Genomic DNA, 15,743 nt, shown 5'->3' with positions numbered 1-15,743 from the left:
TATTAGCTGCTGACTAATGAAAAACATCTTCTGCTGCTGCAGCGCTGACATGAAAACAGAGAACCTGGATTTGTTTCAGTTCTTGCTGCAGCTGTTGGTGTGATTGATGTTGTTGTTGTGGATAATGGCTCAGTCGGTGATGAAGATGCTTCTTGTTTTGGTTTCGATTCTGAAAATTAAACACATGTCATATTTACAGTAAAGATGTCAGCTTAGTTGGAGTCTCTGTCTAACATTGACAGTCATAAATGATCAGTTTTGTCTTTGTTGAAAATGTTGTTTAGACACAACAAACCTCGATTTGTTTCAGTTTTTGCTGCAGTTGTTGCTGTGACTGATGTCGTTGTTGTTGTTGTAGTTGTTGCAGTTGTTGTTGTTTTTGTTGTTGGCATTGTTGTTGTTGGAGTTGTTGTTGTTATTTTTGTTGTTGGAATTTTTGTTGTTGTTGGTTTTGTTGTTGTTGTTGGAGTTGTTGTTGTTGTTTTTGTTGTTGGAATTTTTGTTGTTGTTTTTGTTGTCGTTGTTGGAGTTGTTGTTGTTGTTGTTTTTGTTGTTGGCATTTTTGTTGTTGTTGTTTTTGTTGTTGTTGTTGGAGTTGTTGTTGTTGTTTTTGTTGTTGGAATTTTTGTTGTTGTTGTTTTTGTTGTTGTTGTTGTTTTTGTTGTTGGAATTTTTGTTGTTGTTGTTTTTGTTGTCGTTGTTGGAGTTGTTGTTGTTGGAGTTGTTGTTGTTTTTGTTGTTGGAATTTTTGTTGTTGGAATTTTTGTTGTTGTTGTTTTTGTTGTTGTTGTTTTTGTTGTTGTTGTTTTTGTTGTTGTTGTCGTTGTTGTTGTTGTTGTTGGAGTTGTCGTTGTTGTTTTTGTTGTTGGAATTTTTGTTGTTGTTGTTTTTGTTGTTGTTGTTGGAGTTGTCGTTGTTGTTGTTTTCGTTGTTGTTGTCGTTGTTGTTGTTGTTGTTGGAGTTGTCGTTGTTGTTTTTGTTGTTGGAATTTTTGTTGTTGTTGTTTTTGTTGTTTTTGTTGTTGTTGTCGTTGTTGTTGTTTTTGTTGTTGGAGTTGTCGTTGTTGTTTTTGTTGTTGGAATTTTTGTTGTTGGAATTTTTGTTGTTGTTGTTTTTGTTGTTGTTGTTGGAGTTGTTGGTGTTTTTGTTGTTGTTGTTGTTGTTGTTGTTGGAGTTGTCGTTGTTGTTTTTGTTGTTGTTGTTTTTGTTGTTGTTGTTTTTGTTGTTGTTGTCGTTGTTGTTGTTGTTGTTGGAGTTGTCGTTGTTGTTTTTGTTGTTGGAATTTTTGTTGTTGTTGTTGTCGTTGTTGTTGTTTTCGTTGTTGTTGTCGTTGTTGTTGTTGTTGTTGGAGTTGTCGTTGTTGTTTTTGTTGTTGGAATTTTTGTTGTTGTTGTTTTTGTTGTTGTTGTCGTTGTTGTTGTTTTTGTTGTTGGAGTTGTCGTTGTTGTTTTTGTTGTTGGAATTTTTGTTGTTGGAATTTTTGTTGTTGTTGTTTTTGTTGTTGTTGTTGGAGTTGTTGGTGTTTTTGTTGTTGCTGTTGTTGTTGTTGTTGGAGTTGTCGTTGTTGTTTTTGTTGTTGGAATTTTTGTTGTTGTTGTTTTTGTTGTTGTTGTTTTTGTTGTTGTTGTTGGAGTTGTCGTTGTTGTTTTTGTTTTTGTTGTTGGAGCTGTTGTTGTTTTTCCTGAAAATGAAGGACAGCATGACATATTTACAGTAACAGGTCATAATTCACAGTGATGTCATTTCGCAAGTTAAAAAGAAGAAATTAAACAATTCTAGTTTTTGTTTTCATAGAAACACAAGAAACAAACTTCATGATAAAATGAATTAAACATGTTTTTCTTTCTGTCGTCACATGATGTGTAGAAAGTAAACAGCTGCACTGACAGAGAGTTAAAGATGTAAATACTCACTGTTAGTAACAGAAAGTTGAACTGTAGAATCTGTAACGAGATGTCCTGATGAGTCAAACTGTCTGCAGGTGTAACGACCATCATCCTCCAATGTGACCTTCTTTATAACCAGGAAATTAGATTTTGTAAAAATCAGTCGGTCGGATTTAGATCCAGCTTCTCTGTGAACCTCTCCACAGTCAAACAGTGTCACCATTTTTCCTGAGCCTGTGTAGATCCATGTAGTACGTAAACATTGATCAGTAAATTCTATTAAACAAGTCAAAGTGACGTCATCTCCAACCGTCGCAGTCATGGCAGAAAATTGTCGAGTTTCATCTGAAAATGAAAGAAAAAGAAAAACAAAGTTCAGCTGTTATGTTCAGACTTCATTCGGTATTTTAGATCCATGTTTGAAGAATAAACCCATCATGTTAAAACAAGCTGCTCTCATGAAATAACATATTAATAACACACCAAGTCATGTCGTCTGCCATTAAAAGGCATTTTATATTTTCTACATGTCAGTGCACATCATGTCCTGAACTGTAAACTTCCTCTAACCAGAAACATTCACTTTCATTTAATAACATAAAATAATACATGGAAACTAAAATCTGGATAAAAACCCAGAAAATGTGTCAGATATAATGAAGCATGTCATGAGGATGATGGTTAAAATCCCACATTAAACTTCTGACACAGTTAAATAAATGTTACCTGTCTTTATATTTATAATAGACGTCATGTTTCCTTACCTGTAAATGGAAGCATCCATGTCAGAAGCAGAGATAATTTAAAAGATTTCAATCCAAACATTTTTCTCCCCTCTTGTTTTCTGTGACTTGTTCTCACGCTGTCGACTCTCAAAGTGTCTGAAGCAGAACTTCTTATAATAAAATGTGGTTTTTACTTCCTGTAGTTGATGTCTCTTCCTCATTGGGACCTCGGATGGTTTTTATGCAGGCAGCTCATATATACTTCACTCTCACTGTTTTTATGTAAAGAAACTATTCAGTATTTTATGATCTCTTTGTAAAAATCCAGATGAAAGAGGGTGAATAAGAGGAAATAAGCAGCTTGTTAGTGGATGTTTTCTTGTATCAGCCCAGTCTCACCAGTAAACACGTCTCCATCCACCTGCTGCTGAAACCACAGAATACTTCATCAGCTGGAAATAAAGACGTGATGTTTTAGTGGTCTGAGACCTGCTGTTTTATCATTCACATCGGAAATAATTTCATAAGAAGCTGAAGTGTTTCTGTGAGGATGTGGGTAAAACTGCAGCATCTAAACAAAGATGTGATTTAAACACGGATGGAAATTTTAAAAAGCCTGAACATCTCACATCCACAGTTTCTCTTTTACAGCTGAAAAATAATTTTGTTTAACGTTAGACATCAAGACTTTTAGTACAAAGATATTTTTAATAACATCTATTTAAGTTTTTGCATCCAAAAAGCCTCTTTAGATAAAATCTCTACTCGGTTGTGGTTTGCAGCTTTTGCTCACTTTTTGCAAGATAAACTGCAATTCTAAGCAACCCACTCTGAAAACCCTCCACCCCTTGGCTGCTAAAGTAGATCCAGCAGATTGTAGAAGCACCTTTAACTCAGCGAACCTTTTATAAAGTCCGACCTAATAAGACATGAGAACAATTTTCAAACTGTGTTCCAATGATTCTCTGCTTTATTAAGAAGTCATCAGAAGCAGTTTCTCATCATTTATCCATATGAAGTTAATATAATGAGTTTTGACCAACACTGTGGTTGTTTTCTGTTTGTTTTGTGAACAGTAACATGTTTCTGGGATCAGCTGAAGCTCCAGCAGAGTTGGAGGTAAAACAATTAAATTCTGTACAACAGAAGGAGAAACATGGAAATCAGTGTAATGCTGATTTAAAATGTATTTTTCCCACATTTCTTAACAAACTGGAAGTCCTCTGCTCATCTCTCTAGTTCTCAAACACTCATCTTTTCATGGACACTGTTTTTTTTTACATTAAACTTTGATTGCAATCAACACACCTGAACCAAATGGTTGAATTTCTTCATGTCATTCAGCTCTGCAGAGGCTGGTAACGAGCCATTTATTTCATTCAGGTGTGTTGGAGGAGGGATGCATCTAAAAGTTGCAGGATAGTAGCTCTAGAGCAGGGCTACTCAATTCGGTCCTACGCAATCCAGCAGGTTTTCCATGTATTCCTGTACCAACACACCTGAGCCCTGCTCTAGAGTCTTGGGCCCCCCTGGCCTACAGGCAGGAAATACAGCTCATATGAGAACGAAGCAGAAAGAGGTGGAGGGAGGGGTGCTGACAGGATAGGATGGTCTATTTTGTGCTGTGAACCATGGGACATGAATTCAACGTTTCTTGGTTACTTTCTGTCAATAAAACAACAAATTACTAATATTTTCTTCCCTCTTCTCTCATCAACATGTCTGGGCCATCAACCCTGGACCCCTGAGGCCTGTGCTTCATTGCTGTGGGGGCTTTGGTTGGGATCTTTCTCTGCTGTCTTCTGGGTGCATGACCACTGTTCTGGCTGGGTTTCGTACTCCATGGGGGCTGCTGCCCAGGCCCTGGGGGCCTCTATCTCGACTTCTGGTCCCTGGAAGGGGGCGAGGTTACATTTCCATTATTATTCCAATTAATTCTTTTATTTATTTCAAATCTCCTCCAAAACAACAACAAAAGCCAGTTAAACAACATCATCAGTCATTAATTAAATTCAATTTGAACTCATCATGAAACACAACTCATTACTTATATTATACTCTCTCTCTAACACACACACACCAACTTACATTAACACACACATGATCATACAGTGACTGTGTTGTCCTGCAGGTTTAATCATCGATAGCTACAGTTGTGTTTTCTTATACTTATTTCTGGTGTTCTGGTTGTTGTTCGTGTTTTTCTCAGTTTGTCTTTTTATAGGTGCTCCTGATGATTCTCTGCTTCATTTTCTTATACAGGCTGTGGGATGTTTCCTGTTAAGATTCTTTATAGATAGTGAGGGAGGATGCCGGTCAGGCCTGGAAAACCCAAACATGTTGTGAGGGTCTGCTGGGAACGTCTGGCGGTGTCCCCTGTCAGAAAGAGTTTCACCTCCCATCTCTGGCAGAGCTTCAACGGTGTCCCGGGTGAGGTAGGGGACATTGAGTACGAGTAGGCTGTGTTCCGTGCCTCTTTTGTTGAGGCGTCCAGCCAGAGCTGTGGCCTTAAGGTTGTCGGTACTTGTCTGGGCGGAAATCCCTGAACTTGTTGGTGGACACCAGCAGTGAGGGATGCCGTAAAGGGTATTGGCAGGCTAAGCGGAGCGCAGCTTTGGCGTTTGCTAAGGCAAAAACTCAGGCATGGGAGCAGTTTGGAGAGGCCATGGAGAATGACTTCCAGGCGGCTTCGAGAAGATTCTGGTCCACCATCCGGCGGCTAAGGAGGGGAAAGCAGTGTTGTATCAACACTGTGTACAGAGGGGATGGGGGGCTGCTGACCTCAATTCAGGACAATGTTGGTTGGTGGAGGGAATACTTACGTAGACCTCCTCAATCCCACTGACTCGTCTTCCAATTAGGAAGCAGAGTCTGGGGACTCTGGCGTTGGCTCTCCTATCTCTGGGTCTGAGCACACTGAGGTGGTTAAAAAGCTCCTCAGGGCCCAGGGGGTGGATGAGGTTGACCCAGAGTTCCTTAAGGCTCTGGATGCTGTAGGGCTGTCTTGGCTGACACACCTCTGCAGCATTGCATGGACATCGGGTACAGTACTCCTGGACTGGCAGAATGGGGTGGTGGTCCCCCTCTTTATAAAAGGAGGATCGAAGGGTGTGATCCAGCCACATGGGGATCACACTCATAAGCCTCCCTGGTAAGGTCCATTTAGGGGTGCTGGAGAGGAGGGTCTGTCAGATAATCCAATCTTGGATTGAGGAGGAACAGTGTGGTTTTCATCCCGGTCATGTAACAGTGGACCAGCTCAACACCCTCTTCAGGGTCTTAAAGGGGGCATAGCAGTTTGCTCAACCAGTCTGCATGTGCTTTGTGTATTTGGAGACGGTGTTCGACTGTGTCCCCCGAGGCTCCTGTGGGTGGTGCTCCAGGAGTATGGAGTGCCGGACCCTCTTGCTTGAGCTGTCCAGTCCCTGTACGACCGGTGTCAGAGCTTGGTCCGCATTGCCGGTGGTAAATCAGATTAGTTTCCAGTGAGGGTTGGACTCCGCCAAGACTGCCCTTTGTCACTGATTCTGTTTATAATTTTTATTGACAGAGTTTCTAGGTGCAGCATAGGTGTTGAAGGGATCCGGTTTGGTGGCCTAAGGACTGGGTCTCTGCTCTTTGCGGACAATGTGGTTCTGTTGGTTTCAACTGGCTGTGATGTTCAGCGCTTGCTGCAGCGTTTCACAGCTGAGTATGAACTGGCTGCGAATCCGAGGTGACCCAGAACACGTTGGAGGGACTACATCTCTCGGCTGGCCTGGAATGGCCTGGGGATGAAAAGCGAAAACTAGAATTAAAAAAACATTCTCGTTAACTGAAATAAAAATAAAACCGAGAGTTTTAAAAAACTTAAAACTAACTGAAACTGTACTGTTTGTTTACAAAACGAAGTAAAATGAACTAAAATGAAAGCCGAAATGTCCTTTGTTTTCATTTTTTGTAAATTTATTTCACACATAAGCCCTAGGGGTTAATATGAAATCTATTTACTTCGCTCTGTCGAATTTACGTCAGGTGTCTGCATCATATGGCACCTGAAGGTCCGTGACGTCATGTGTCAACTACGTGTCTGCCCGCGCCGGCTGGCATGATGCTATGGAGAAAGTTAGGAGAAAGCAAGAAGAATCCTATTTGGGATTTCTTTCATTATGACCATGTCAAAGATAAAAGGGCCTTGTAGAAGAAGCAGGTGATACAATATGTGGAAGAGAAAACCACAAATCTGAAAGTCCATTTGAAAAGCTGCACAAGGCTAACCAGGAGTACCTGGACCAGGTAGCCTGTCTGCCCGCCTCCCCGGAAAGAGAAGCTTCAGCCAGACCAAGCAGCATGGGGAGGGAACGTGAGTCACAGACACACTGTCAGTTACACACATACACAATCACACGCAAGCACACACACAGTCCTACACACATACAGTCACAAACAAAATCTTGAAAAGCTGAATTTGAGAGGCTTAAATTTGTATTTGTTTACAGTGTTGGACAGCAAGTTATGTACGCTTAGCATAGAAGACAAGGCAGTTTATTTGTATAGCACATTTCATGTACAGGTCAATTCAAAGTGCTTTACATAAAACAAAAGCATTAAATATTAAGAAATAGTAAAAGGCAGCAACACATAGCAAGAATCACAATAAAATAATAAATTACATTAAAATGATTAAAAGCAAGATGAGTTAAAAAGTTATCGTGCAGATTTCGTGCATAGGCGCATGAGAAAGGAATTTTTTAAAATCTGGATTTAAAAATGTCTACATTTGGTGAAAGTTTAATCTCCACTGGCAGTTTGTTCCACTTGTTTGCAGCATAACAGCTAAATGCTGCTTCTCCATGTTTAGTCTGGACTCTGGTCTGGACTAGTTGACCTGAGTCTTTGGATCTAAGAGCTCTGCTAGGTTTATATTCTCTGAACATAACAGATGGATTCTGGGCCTAAACCATTATGGGATTTGTAAACAATCAGAAGGGTTTTAAAATCTATTCTGTGACTGACTGGAAACCAGTGTAAACTGGAAACCAGTATAAAGTTTTCAAAACTGGTGTGATGTGTTCAGATCTCTTAGTCGTGGTTTAAACTCTAGCAGCAGCGTTTTGATGAGCTGCAGATGTTTACTGATCATTTTTAGGAAGTCCTGTTAAAGACCAGTACAGTTATCCAGCCTACTGGAGATGAATGCATGGAGGAGTTTCTCCTGGTCTTTCTGGGAGACTAAACTTTTAATCCTGAAATAAAAAGAAAAGCACTTTAGCATCCAGCTGAGATTTATCAGCATCTTACCCAGCTGCTGGCTCTGTGTTCTACCAGACACGTTCACTTTCTAAAATATTCACTGCTTTATCGTGTCCAGTATAACTTGTGAGGTTCTGTACTGTTAATCAGCTGCAGTGATTTGTACTAAAGCTGCTGCAACTCCAGTGTAATTCTTTATGTAGTTACTTATGAATAATTTCATCTGAATGAATTAAAGCTCTGGTTTAGAGTTTGTTGGGTTGTTTGGGTTGTTCAGGATTAGTCAGATTTATCTCCATTAGACTCCTGGCTGCCAAGGAGTGTGAACTGTCTCTTGAATGGATTCATATTATGTTGATGTGTGTCTTTAGTATGTTGGTTATGTTGTTTTTTACCTAGCACACTATCTTGAAGCAGCATTGCACACATCTTTTTACTTAAGGCTGCTATTTTATGGGCTGTTGTATTTGATTTGTCGATGGCTGTTCATGTTTCCTCCTGAAAAAATTTTTAAAAATTGTATCTTTTTGAGTTTTTATTATACAGAGCTTATCCTGATGATTTTGAATTTTGCACCAGAAAAATACCAGAATTTAGAAAAAACAATCAAAAAAGTAAAACTAACACTAAAACTGATAAAAACTAAACTAAAACTAAGCATTTAAAAAAAAAAACAAAAGCTAATAAAAACTAGAAAATTTGCTCTAAAAACTAATTAAAACTAACTGAATTTGAAAATGAAAAGTCAAAACAAAATAAAGACTAAAACTAATACAAAATCCAAAACTATTATAACCTTGGGTCTGGGCTTCCTGCTTAGGCAGCTGCCCCCATGACCGACCCTGGATAAAAGGAAAGAAAATGGATGGATAACACACCAAGTCATGTCGTCTGCCATTATAAGGCATTTTATATTTTCTACATGTCAGCACACATCATGTCCTGAACTGTAAACTTCCTCTAACCATAAACATTCACTTTCATTTAATAACATAAAATAATACATGGAAACTAAAATCTGGATAAAAACCAGAAAATGTGTCAGATATAATGAAGCATGTCATGAGGATGATGGTTAAAATCCCACATTAAACTTCTGACACAGTTAAATAAATGTTACCTGTCTTTATATTTATAATAGACGTCATGTTTCCTTACCTGTAAATGGAAGCATCCATGTCAGAAGCAGAGATAATTAAAAAGGTTTCAATCCAAACATTTTTCTCTCCTCTTCTTTTCTGTGACTTGTTCTCTCGCTGTCAACTCTCAAAGTATCTGAACCAGAACTTCTTATAATAAAATGTGGTTTCTACTTCCTGTGGTTGATGTCTCCTCCTCATTGGGACCTCAGAGGGTTTTTACGTAGGCAGCTCACACTGACTTCTTTCTCACGTTTTAGGTTAAATATAAAGAAACATGATGACGTGGTACACATCACTTTTAGGCTGTCAAGTCTTGAAGATTCTAAACCCCCTCTTTAGGCTGCCACCTTTACCACGGTGGAATGGTTTTGTACGCCCTGGCGATCCTAGGAGCTTGTTGTTGGGGGCTTTATGCACCTGGTAGGGTCCCCCATGGCAAACAGGTCTCTAAGGAGGACTCAGATTACCCCTATGATGTCCAAAAACATTGCAGCCAAGTTAGCCAATAAATAAACAGCTTGTTTAAAAATTATTAAAAAATTAATTATATTTTGTTTCATATTAGACATCAAAACTTTTAGTACAAACTTCTAAAACTGCAGCATCTAAACAAAGATGTGCTTCACATATTTTACCTGAACAGGTTTAAATCACCTGAGAACCTCTCACACGCAGTTACCTTTTTATAACCCAGAAACAACGTTGGCTAATGTTTGACTAAAATTCTAGTTACAAACTTCTTTCTTCAATGAAATCTTTTCAGGTTTTGGCCTCCAGGTCCCCTCTATAGTCAATATTGAACACATTTTTAACACCTGAGTGAGATAACAGACTGATTTGATGTCACCACTTCAGCTGTTGCTGGCAGGTTTTTCTCACCATTTGCTCACTAAGGAAATCAATTATTTCTATCTATTTCTATTTGCATGAGTTTCTCCTGATCATCTCTGAGCAGCTCAAAATAAAAAAACTTCTCTTTCATGACTGATTCCAGCAGCTGTTAGAAACTTCAGGAAGACTCAGTTTGTCTTTCACTGTTTTTCTTTCATGGACTAACTAACTGAAACAAACAGACATGACAGAACATTGTGGTTAACAGGTTTCTGTCCATCATGAACAGCTCAGCTCTACATGTGTCGGTGCTACCTGCCTACTCAGGTAATAGAGATCACCAGCAGTACACGCCCCCTTGTGGCCAATATTGGACACTACACCTTGTTAACAGTTTTCCCTTAAACAATGAACTCAGTCTGTGGACAGAAAACACAACAATAATTATCTGACTGAACTAAACTGTGATCACACATTTCAGATAAACAGTCCATGAATTAAATCTAAATAAATTTAAATAACACAACTTTATTCTGATGTCTCTTCCAGTTAAGAGAAGCATCATACAGACTAATTACTCAGCAGTTCATCATTACTTCATCATTAGACTGTTCCTGTGGAACTTCATGGAAAATATAGATCATATTTATTATTCAGGTCTTTAATATCTTTAGTTATTTCTGAAACCATGAAACACAAACCATGATTGTTAACAAATATTTTGATAAACATTTTCAATGTAAAGATACATGAAAATTTATTTCCGGGTTATTATCTAAGATTTTTAATTGCTTCTTTAAAAATAGTTTGTACCAACTTACATGAAATATAGAAAGAAAAAACAGATTTAACTTTGAGTATAAACTTATTTACAACATATTCAGATATTTAAGGATAAATTGTTATTATAAATCAGAGCTGACAAACACACCAACAACAAAACCTGATCAATGTGAACACAGTGAGTTCTCTGGAAGAGAAAAAAAACACAACAAGACAAGAAAAATCTCATTTTCAACCAAGTTAAGATCCAGTTGCTACACTTTGAAATGACTGCAGGTCATTTGTGTAGCTCACCACACCATCTTCATCATCATCCTCATCACTGCTAACCTGTGAAAAAAAAAAAAAGATCATCAGAAGTGTGAACTCTGTCTCTGTTATCACTGTTTTATCCAGATGAAACATTTTCTATTCTAGTAGATTAAATGAGTTTGTTTTGGTGCCACCATCACCTCAGTAGATGCCATTTTTAAACTCCACCTGCAGTTTCTCTCGTCACCACCAGAGGGAGCAAATTCTTCTAACATAAATCTAGATATTTTCTGTCTGCATGAACAGACGATCCAGGAGGTTGTTTTGGTGAAGACAGCATCATTTATACTGACAGTAGATTCAGAACAAATTCTCTTTATTTTGCATGTTATCTGATCAAGAATTAAAAATGTGTTTAAATATTTAATCATTTGGTTTAAAACTCACAATTTTGCCACAATAATAACATGAAAAGACAAAAAGGAGAAAATTCTTGTTTTCTCAAAGTTTCTTGTGTAAATGTTTTTACCTTTTGTTCTCGTCCACATGCTGACGGACACAACGATGATGGAGAGCGCTGCTACACCCACAGGAACATAGACCATCCTCCACCAACAACCTTTAAGAGAGGCAAAGATTTCAGCTCAGTCTGCTCTGTTCTCACTCATGTGGCTTCAGATAAGAAACGTAGATGAAACGTGGTGTTCATTCAGGCAGAGCGGTGAAGCTGTGTCTCTAAAGTGTTTGTCAAACATTTTACAGGTTGCAAACCTGGATGTGTTTCAGTTTTAGCTCCAGTTGTTGGAGTGACTGATGTTTTTATTGTTGTTGGAGTTGTTGTTGGAGTTGTTGTTGGTGATGTTGTTGTTGTTGTTGTTGTCGTTGGGCTTGTTGTTGTTGTTTTTGCCGTTGTTGTTGTTGGTGATGTTGTTGTTGTTGTTGTTGTTGTTGTTGTTGTTGATGTTGTTGTTGGAGTCGTTGTTGTTGTTGTTGATGTTGTTGTTTTTCCTGAAAATTAAAGACAACATGTCGCATTTACAGTAACAGGTCATAATTCACAAACAGTGATGTCATTTCACAAGTTAAAAAGAAGAAATTAAACAATTCCAGTTTTTCTTTTGTCACAGTTGTAATTGTGGCATGGCCCTTTAAGACTACTTTTGGTTGTCTACTAATGATGACGTCAGCAAGATGTTTCGAGAAGAGAGGAGATTGTCTTGAGCATGCTTGGACTGCAGACGGACATTTTGGGAGCTCAGCTCTTATTCATTTCTTTTTTCCCACTCGCTGTGACGGACGTGTTGTGTCGCACTGTTTTATTTATGTATAATGAGACAGTAGCCGTCCAACCGGGCTTCATATGGTTGATGAATGTCCTTTTATTAAAGAGTATGCGCCGTTGCACTTTTCATAGAAAGATGAGAAACAAACTTCATGATGAAACGTGTTAAACATGTTTTTCTTTTCATCCTCACATGATGTGCAGAAAGTAAACAGCTGCACTGATAGAGTGTTAAAGAAGTAAATACTCACTGTCAGTAACAGAAAGTAAAACATAAGAGTCTCTAAATATGGCTGAGTGAAACCGTCTGCAGGTGTAACGACCATCATCCTTCACTGTGACCTTCTTTATAACCAGGAAACATTTTTCTGTAACACTCAGTCTGTCTGATTTAGATCCAGCTTCTCTGTGAACCTTCCCGTAGTCATACAGTGTCACTGCTTTTCCTGAGACACTGTAGAACCATGTAGTACTTTTACATTCATCATTAAATTCTCTGACACCTTCACAAGTCAAAGTGACGTCATCTCCAACCGTCACAGTAATAGAAGAAAATCTTTGAGTTTCAGCTGAAAATGAGAGAAAAAGAAAAACAAAGTTCAGTTGTTATGTTCAGACTTTATTCTTTATTTTAGATCCATGTTTGAAGAATAAACTCATCATGTTAAAACAAGCTGCTCTCATGAAATAACATATTAATAACACACCAAGTCATGTCGTCTGCCATTATAAGGCATTTTATATTTTCTACATGTGCACATCATGTCCTGAACTGTAAACTTCCTCTAATCATAAACATTCACTTTCATTTAATAACATAAAATAATACATGGAAACTAAAATCTGGATAAAAACCCAGAAAATGTGTCAGATATAATGAAGCATGTCATCTTAGATTTAGAGAATGCGCCGCTAGGTGGCAGCAGCAATTGTAGTAGCTCTGTTTTTATTGAATTTCCCTTTGGGATTAATAAAGTATTTTTCATTCATTCATTCATTCATGAGGATGACGGTTAAAATCCCACATTAAACTTCTGACACAGTTAAATAAATGTTACCTGTCTTTATATTTATAATAGACGTCATGTTTCCTTACCTGTAAATGGAAGCATCCATGTCAGAAGCAGAGATAATTTAAAAGATTTCAATCCAAACATTTTTCTCTCCTCTTGTTTTCTGTGACTTGTTCTCTCGCTGTCGCCTCTCAAAGTGTCTGAACCAGAACTTCTTATAATAAAATGTGGTTTTTACTTCCTGTGGTTGATGTCTTCTCTCTAGGACCTCAGAGGGTTTTTATGCAGGCAGCTCATACAGACTTCCTTATTACTTAATTGAAATAATTATAATTTAATTGTTTTATGACCAAACTGCGACTCTAACCTGCAACAATCAATCTGTGTGTAAAAATTCAGATTAAAGAGGTTAAAAAATCGGAAATCAATAGCGGTACATCCGTTACAAATCGCTGATTGGCCACACCCTCTCCAGGCATGCAGCACTGCAGTCACTCCGATTTTTATCATCCACACCTCTATCTCCTCACCCAGCTACTTATACTCTAGCACACTCATTCACTGTCAGACCTCATTTCATCATGCAAGGACTAATCCTCTTTTCCTTTCTGGCTCCATATCTCCAGGATGATCTGTCAACTCCACCGTGTGTTTCCCTGTTGTAAGACCATTCCTCCATTTATTATTCATTCAATAAAACTTTATTAATCCTCATCTACCTCTAAGAGTCCATCATAACAAATAACTTGTTAGTGGATTTTTTCCTGTATCAGCCCAGTCTCACCAGTAAACCTATTGTGTCTTTATCTAACTGCCATTAATCAACAGAATAATTCAGTAACCAGAAATATGACAGATATGTTTTATTGTTTCACTCTGAAGTAATTTCTAAAGATATAAAAGTGAAGTATTTAAGTGACAATAAAACTGAAACATCTAAACACAAATGTCGTAACATACTGATATTGGCACATCTTCAAATTACAGTTCCTTTTTTATAACATGTTGGCTCATATTATTTTCCCAAATTTCCCTGAGGACTCTCCAAAGGGATTAATAAAGTATTTCTATTCTATTCTATTCTATTTAACATTAAAATTCTTGGTAGAAAGATCTTTCTTTAATATAAAGTTTTAGCTTACACAGATTCTGTAGTAAAATATGAAGAAATGTTCACTGACATTAAGTTTTCTCTTTGTAATCAGATTTCATAACATTTGCTGGTGTAATTGTGAAATGATCCTGTGACCATCCCACTGCTTCCTCGTGGCAGCTTTGCAGAAACGACTGAGGGGAAGTGTTTGGTGCAAATGTGGAAACAAAAGCAGACGAAATCTGCAGATTTATCTTGTAATAGTGACCAGATGACTATCAAAGACAAAAGAAATGACTCTCACCATGAGATACATGTTTCTGTTCTCTAAATTCTACTTTTAAACTTGTGTTGGACTGACTCGCTAACAGCTTGGATAGGCTCCTTATGGTCATCCTTATTGTTTTAAATTGTGAGGAAGATGATTTTAAGACCCATGTACCTGCCATTACTTACACCTCAGCCCAATGCTGTTACTAAACACTGGTCTCCACTGAAGCTATGTTCATGAAAAAGGTTAATTTTTATTTAACCCACTCCCGTTATTAAAGACTACTTGAAGGAGCTGAGTCTACAACTGTAGCTACTGAGAATATCTGACCCAAGTTTAGGTTGACGCACCTGTATTGGCCGTTGCTCTTCCTAATATTGATTAAAAGTCTCCTCAATTTCTTCTCGATGTAGCCCAGTGACATTTATTCTTCTTTGATGGTACATAGAAGTAAACCTCTTTCACCAACAAACAAACAAACTGCAGCCTAAACATTGGAGCCATAGTGGTGAAAAACCTGTTTACCCTTCCAGGCCAAACACCTGATGACCCCAGCGACATCATCTCTTATGTACACCTTACCCCAGGTAATAAAACAGCACCCCCCCCCTCAATACACACAAAGTGAACACAAAGTGCAAGTTAATGCTGAAGCTCTTTGTGATGCACGGTCACACACAAATCCAACGGCTGTACACAAATATACACAAAGCACCATTCCCCCTGCTGAGCTGTTGATAAATATTAGTAAAACACTGCAGAACACACACACACACGCATACACACAATCCAGTTGAAAGTAGAGATTATAAAAATTTTATATATTAAATATATTTATTTTATTATATTAATTCATTTATTATAGTAAATTTTCTATAATATTAAATATCGCATACAGTTTAATGTAACAAAAATAAGTTTCCAAAAGACTCTTCAAAGACAACAGCTGACCTCAGTTCTTCAACAGCTGTTCCGTAGCTTTGGAGTCTGGACTTAAAAAGCAGAGGGCAGGGAATGCTTTATAAGTAATAAATAAAGAGTTAAAATAACTCCTTAAACACACTGGCCAGTGTAATGATACTAAGGTGATGTAAAGCAGAACTCTGCTCAAGCAGACTTCAACATTAAGAGTTTGACATCTAACAAACAGCCACATAAGCACTGAACTTCCCAGGACCTGTAGCTTTAACTGGTAAATATAGCTGTATGTCATCAGCATAAAGATGAAACACA

The 15,743-nt window shown here is 37.9% G+C and overlaps 2 long non-coding RNA genes across 3 annotated transcripts; both read right to left on the bottom strand.

Moving 5' to 3' along the window:
• Positions 1-10,336: 10,336 nt before the first annotated feature.
• Positions 10,337-11,768, bottom strand: LOC121633273. 2 transcript variants are annotated; one of them, XR_006009020.1, is made up of 3 exons: positions 11,381-11,612; positions 10,894-10,929; positions 10,337-10,786 (listed from the first exon to the last, which is right to left on the bottom strand). It is a non-coding gene; the product is annotated as an uncharacterized LOC121633273 (long non-coding RNA). The 2 variants fall into 2 exon arrangements; XR_006009019.1 differs by lacking the exon at positions 10,337-10,786 and adding an exon at positions 11,623-11,768 and having other exon boundaries at positions 10,816-10,929; positions 11,381-11,470.
• A 615-nt stretch (positions 11,769-12,383) lies between these two features.
• LOC121633274 lies at positions 12,384-13,346 on the bottom strand. Its single transcript, XR_006009021.1, has 2 exons — positions 13,230-13,346; positions 12,384-12,702 (listed from the first exon to the last, which is right to left on the bottom strand). It is a non-coding gene; the product is annotated as an uncharacterized LOC121633274 (long non-coding RNA).
• Between the last annotated feature and the right edge of the window lie 2,397 nt (positions 13,347-15,743).

The sequence above is a fragment of the Melanotaenia boesemani genome, chromosome 22, assembly GCF_017639745.1.
Source record: "Melanotaenia boesemani isolate fMelBoe1 chromosome 22, fMelBoe1.pri, whole genome shotgun sequence".
Lineage (NCBI taxonomy): Eukaryota > Metazoa > Chordata > Actinopteri > Atheriniformes > Melanotaeniidae > Melanotaenia > Melanotaenia boesemani.
This window is presented reverse-complemented; position numbering and strand designations above follow the sequence as displayed.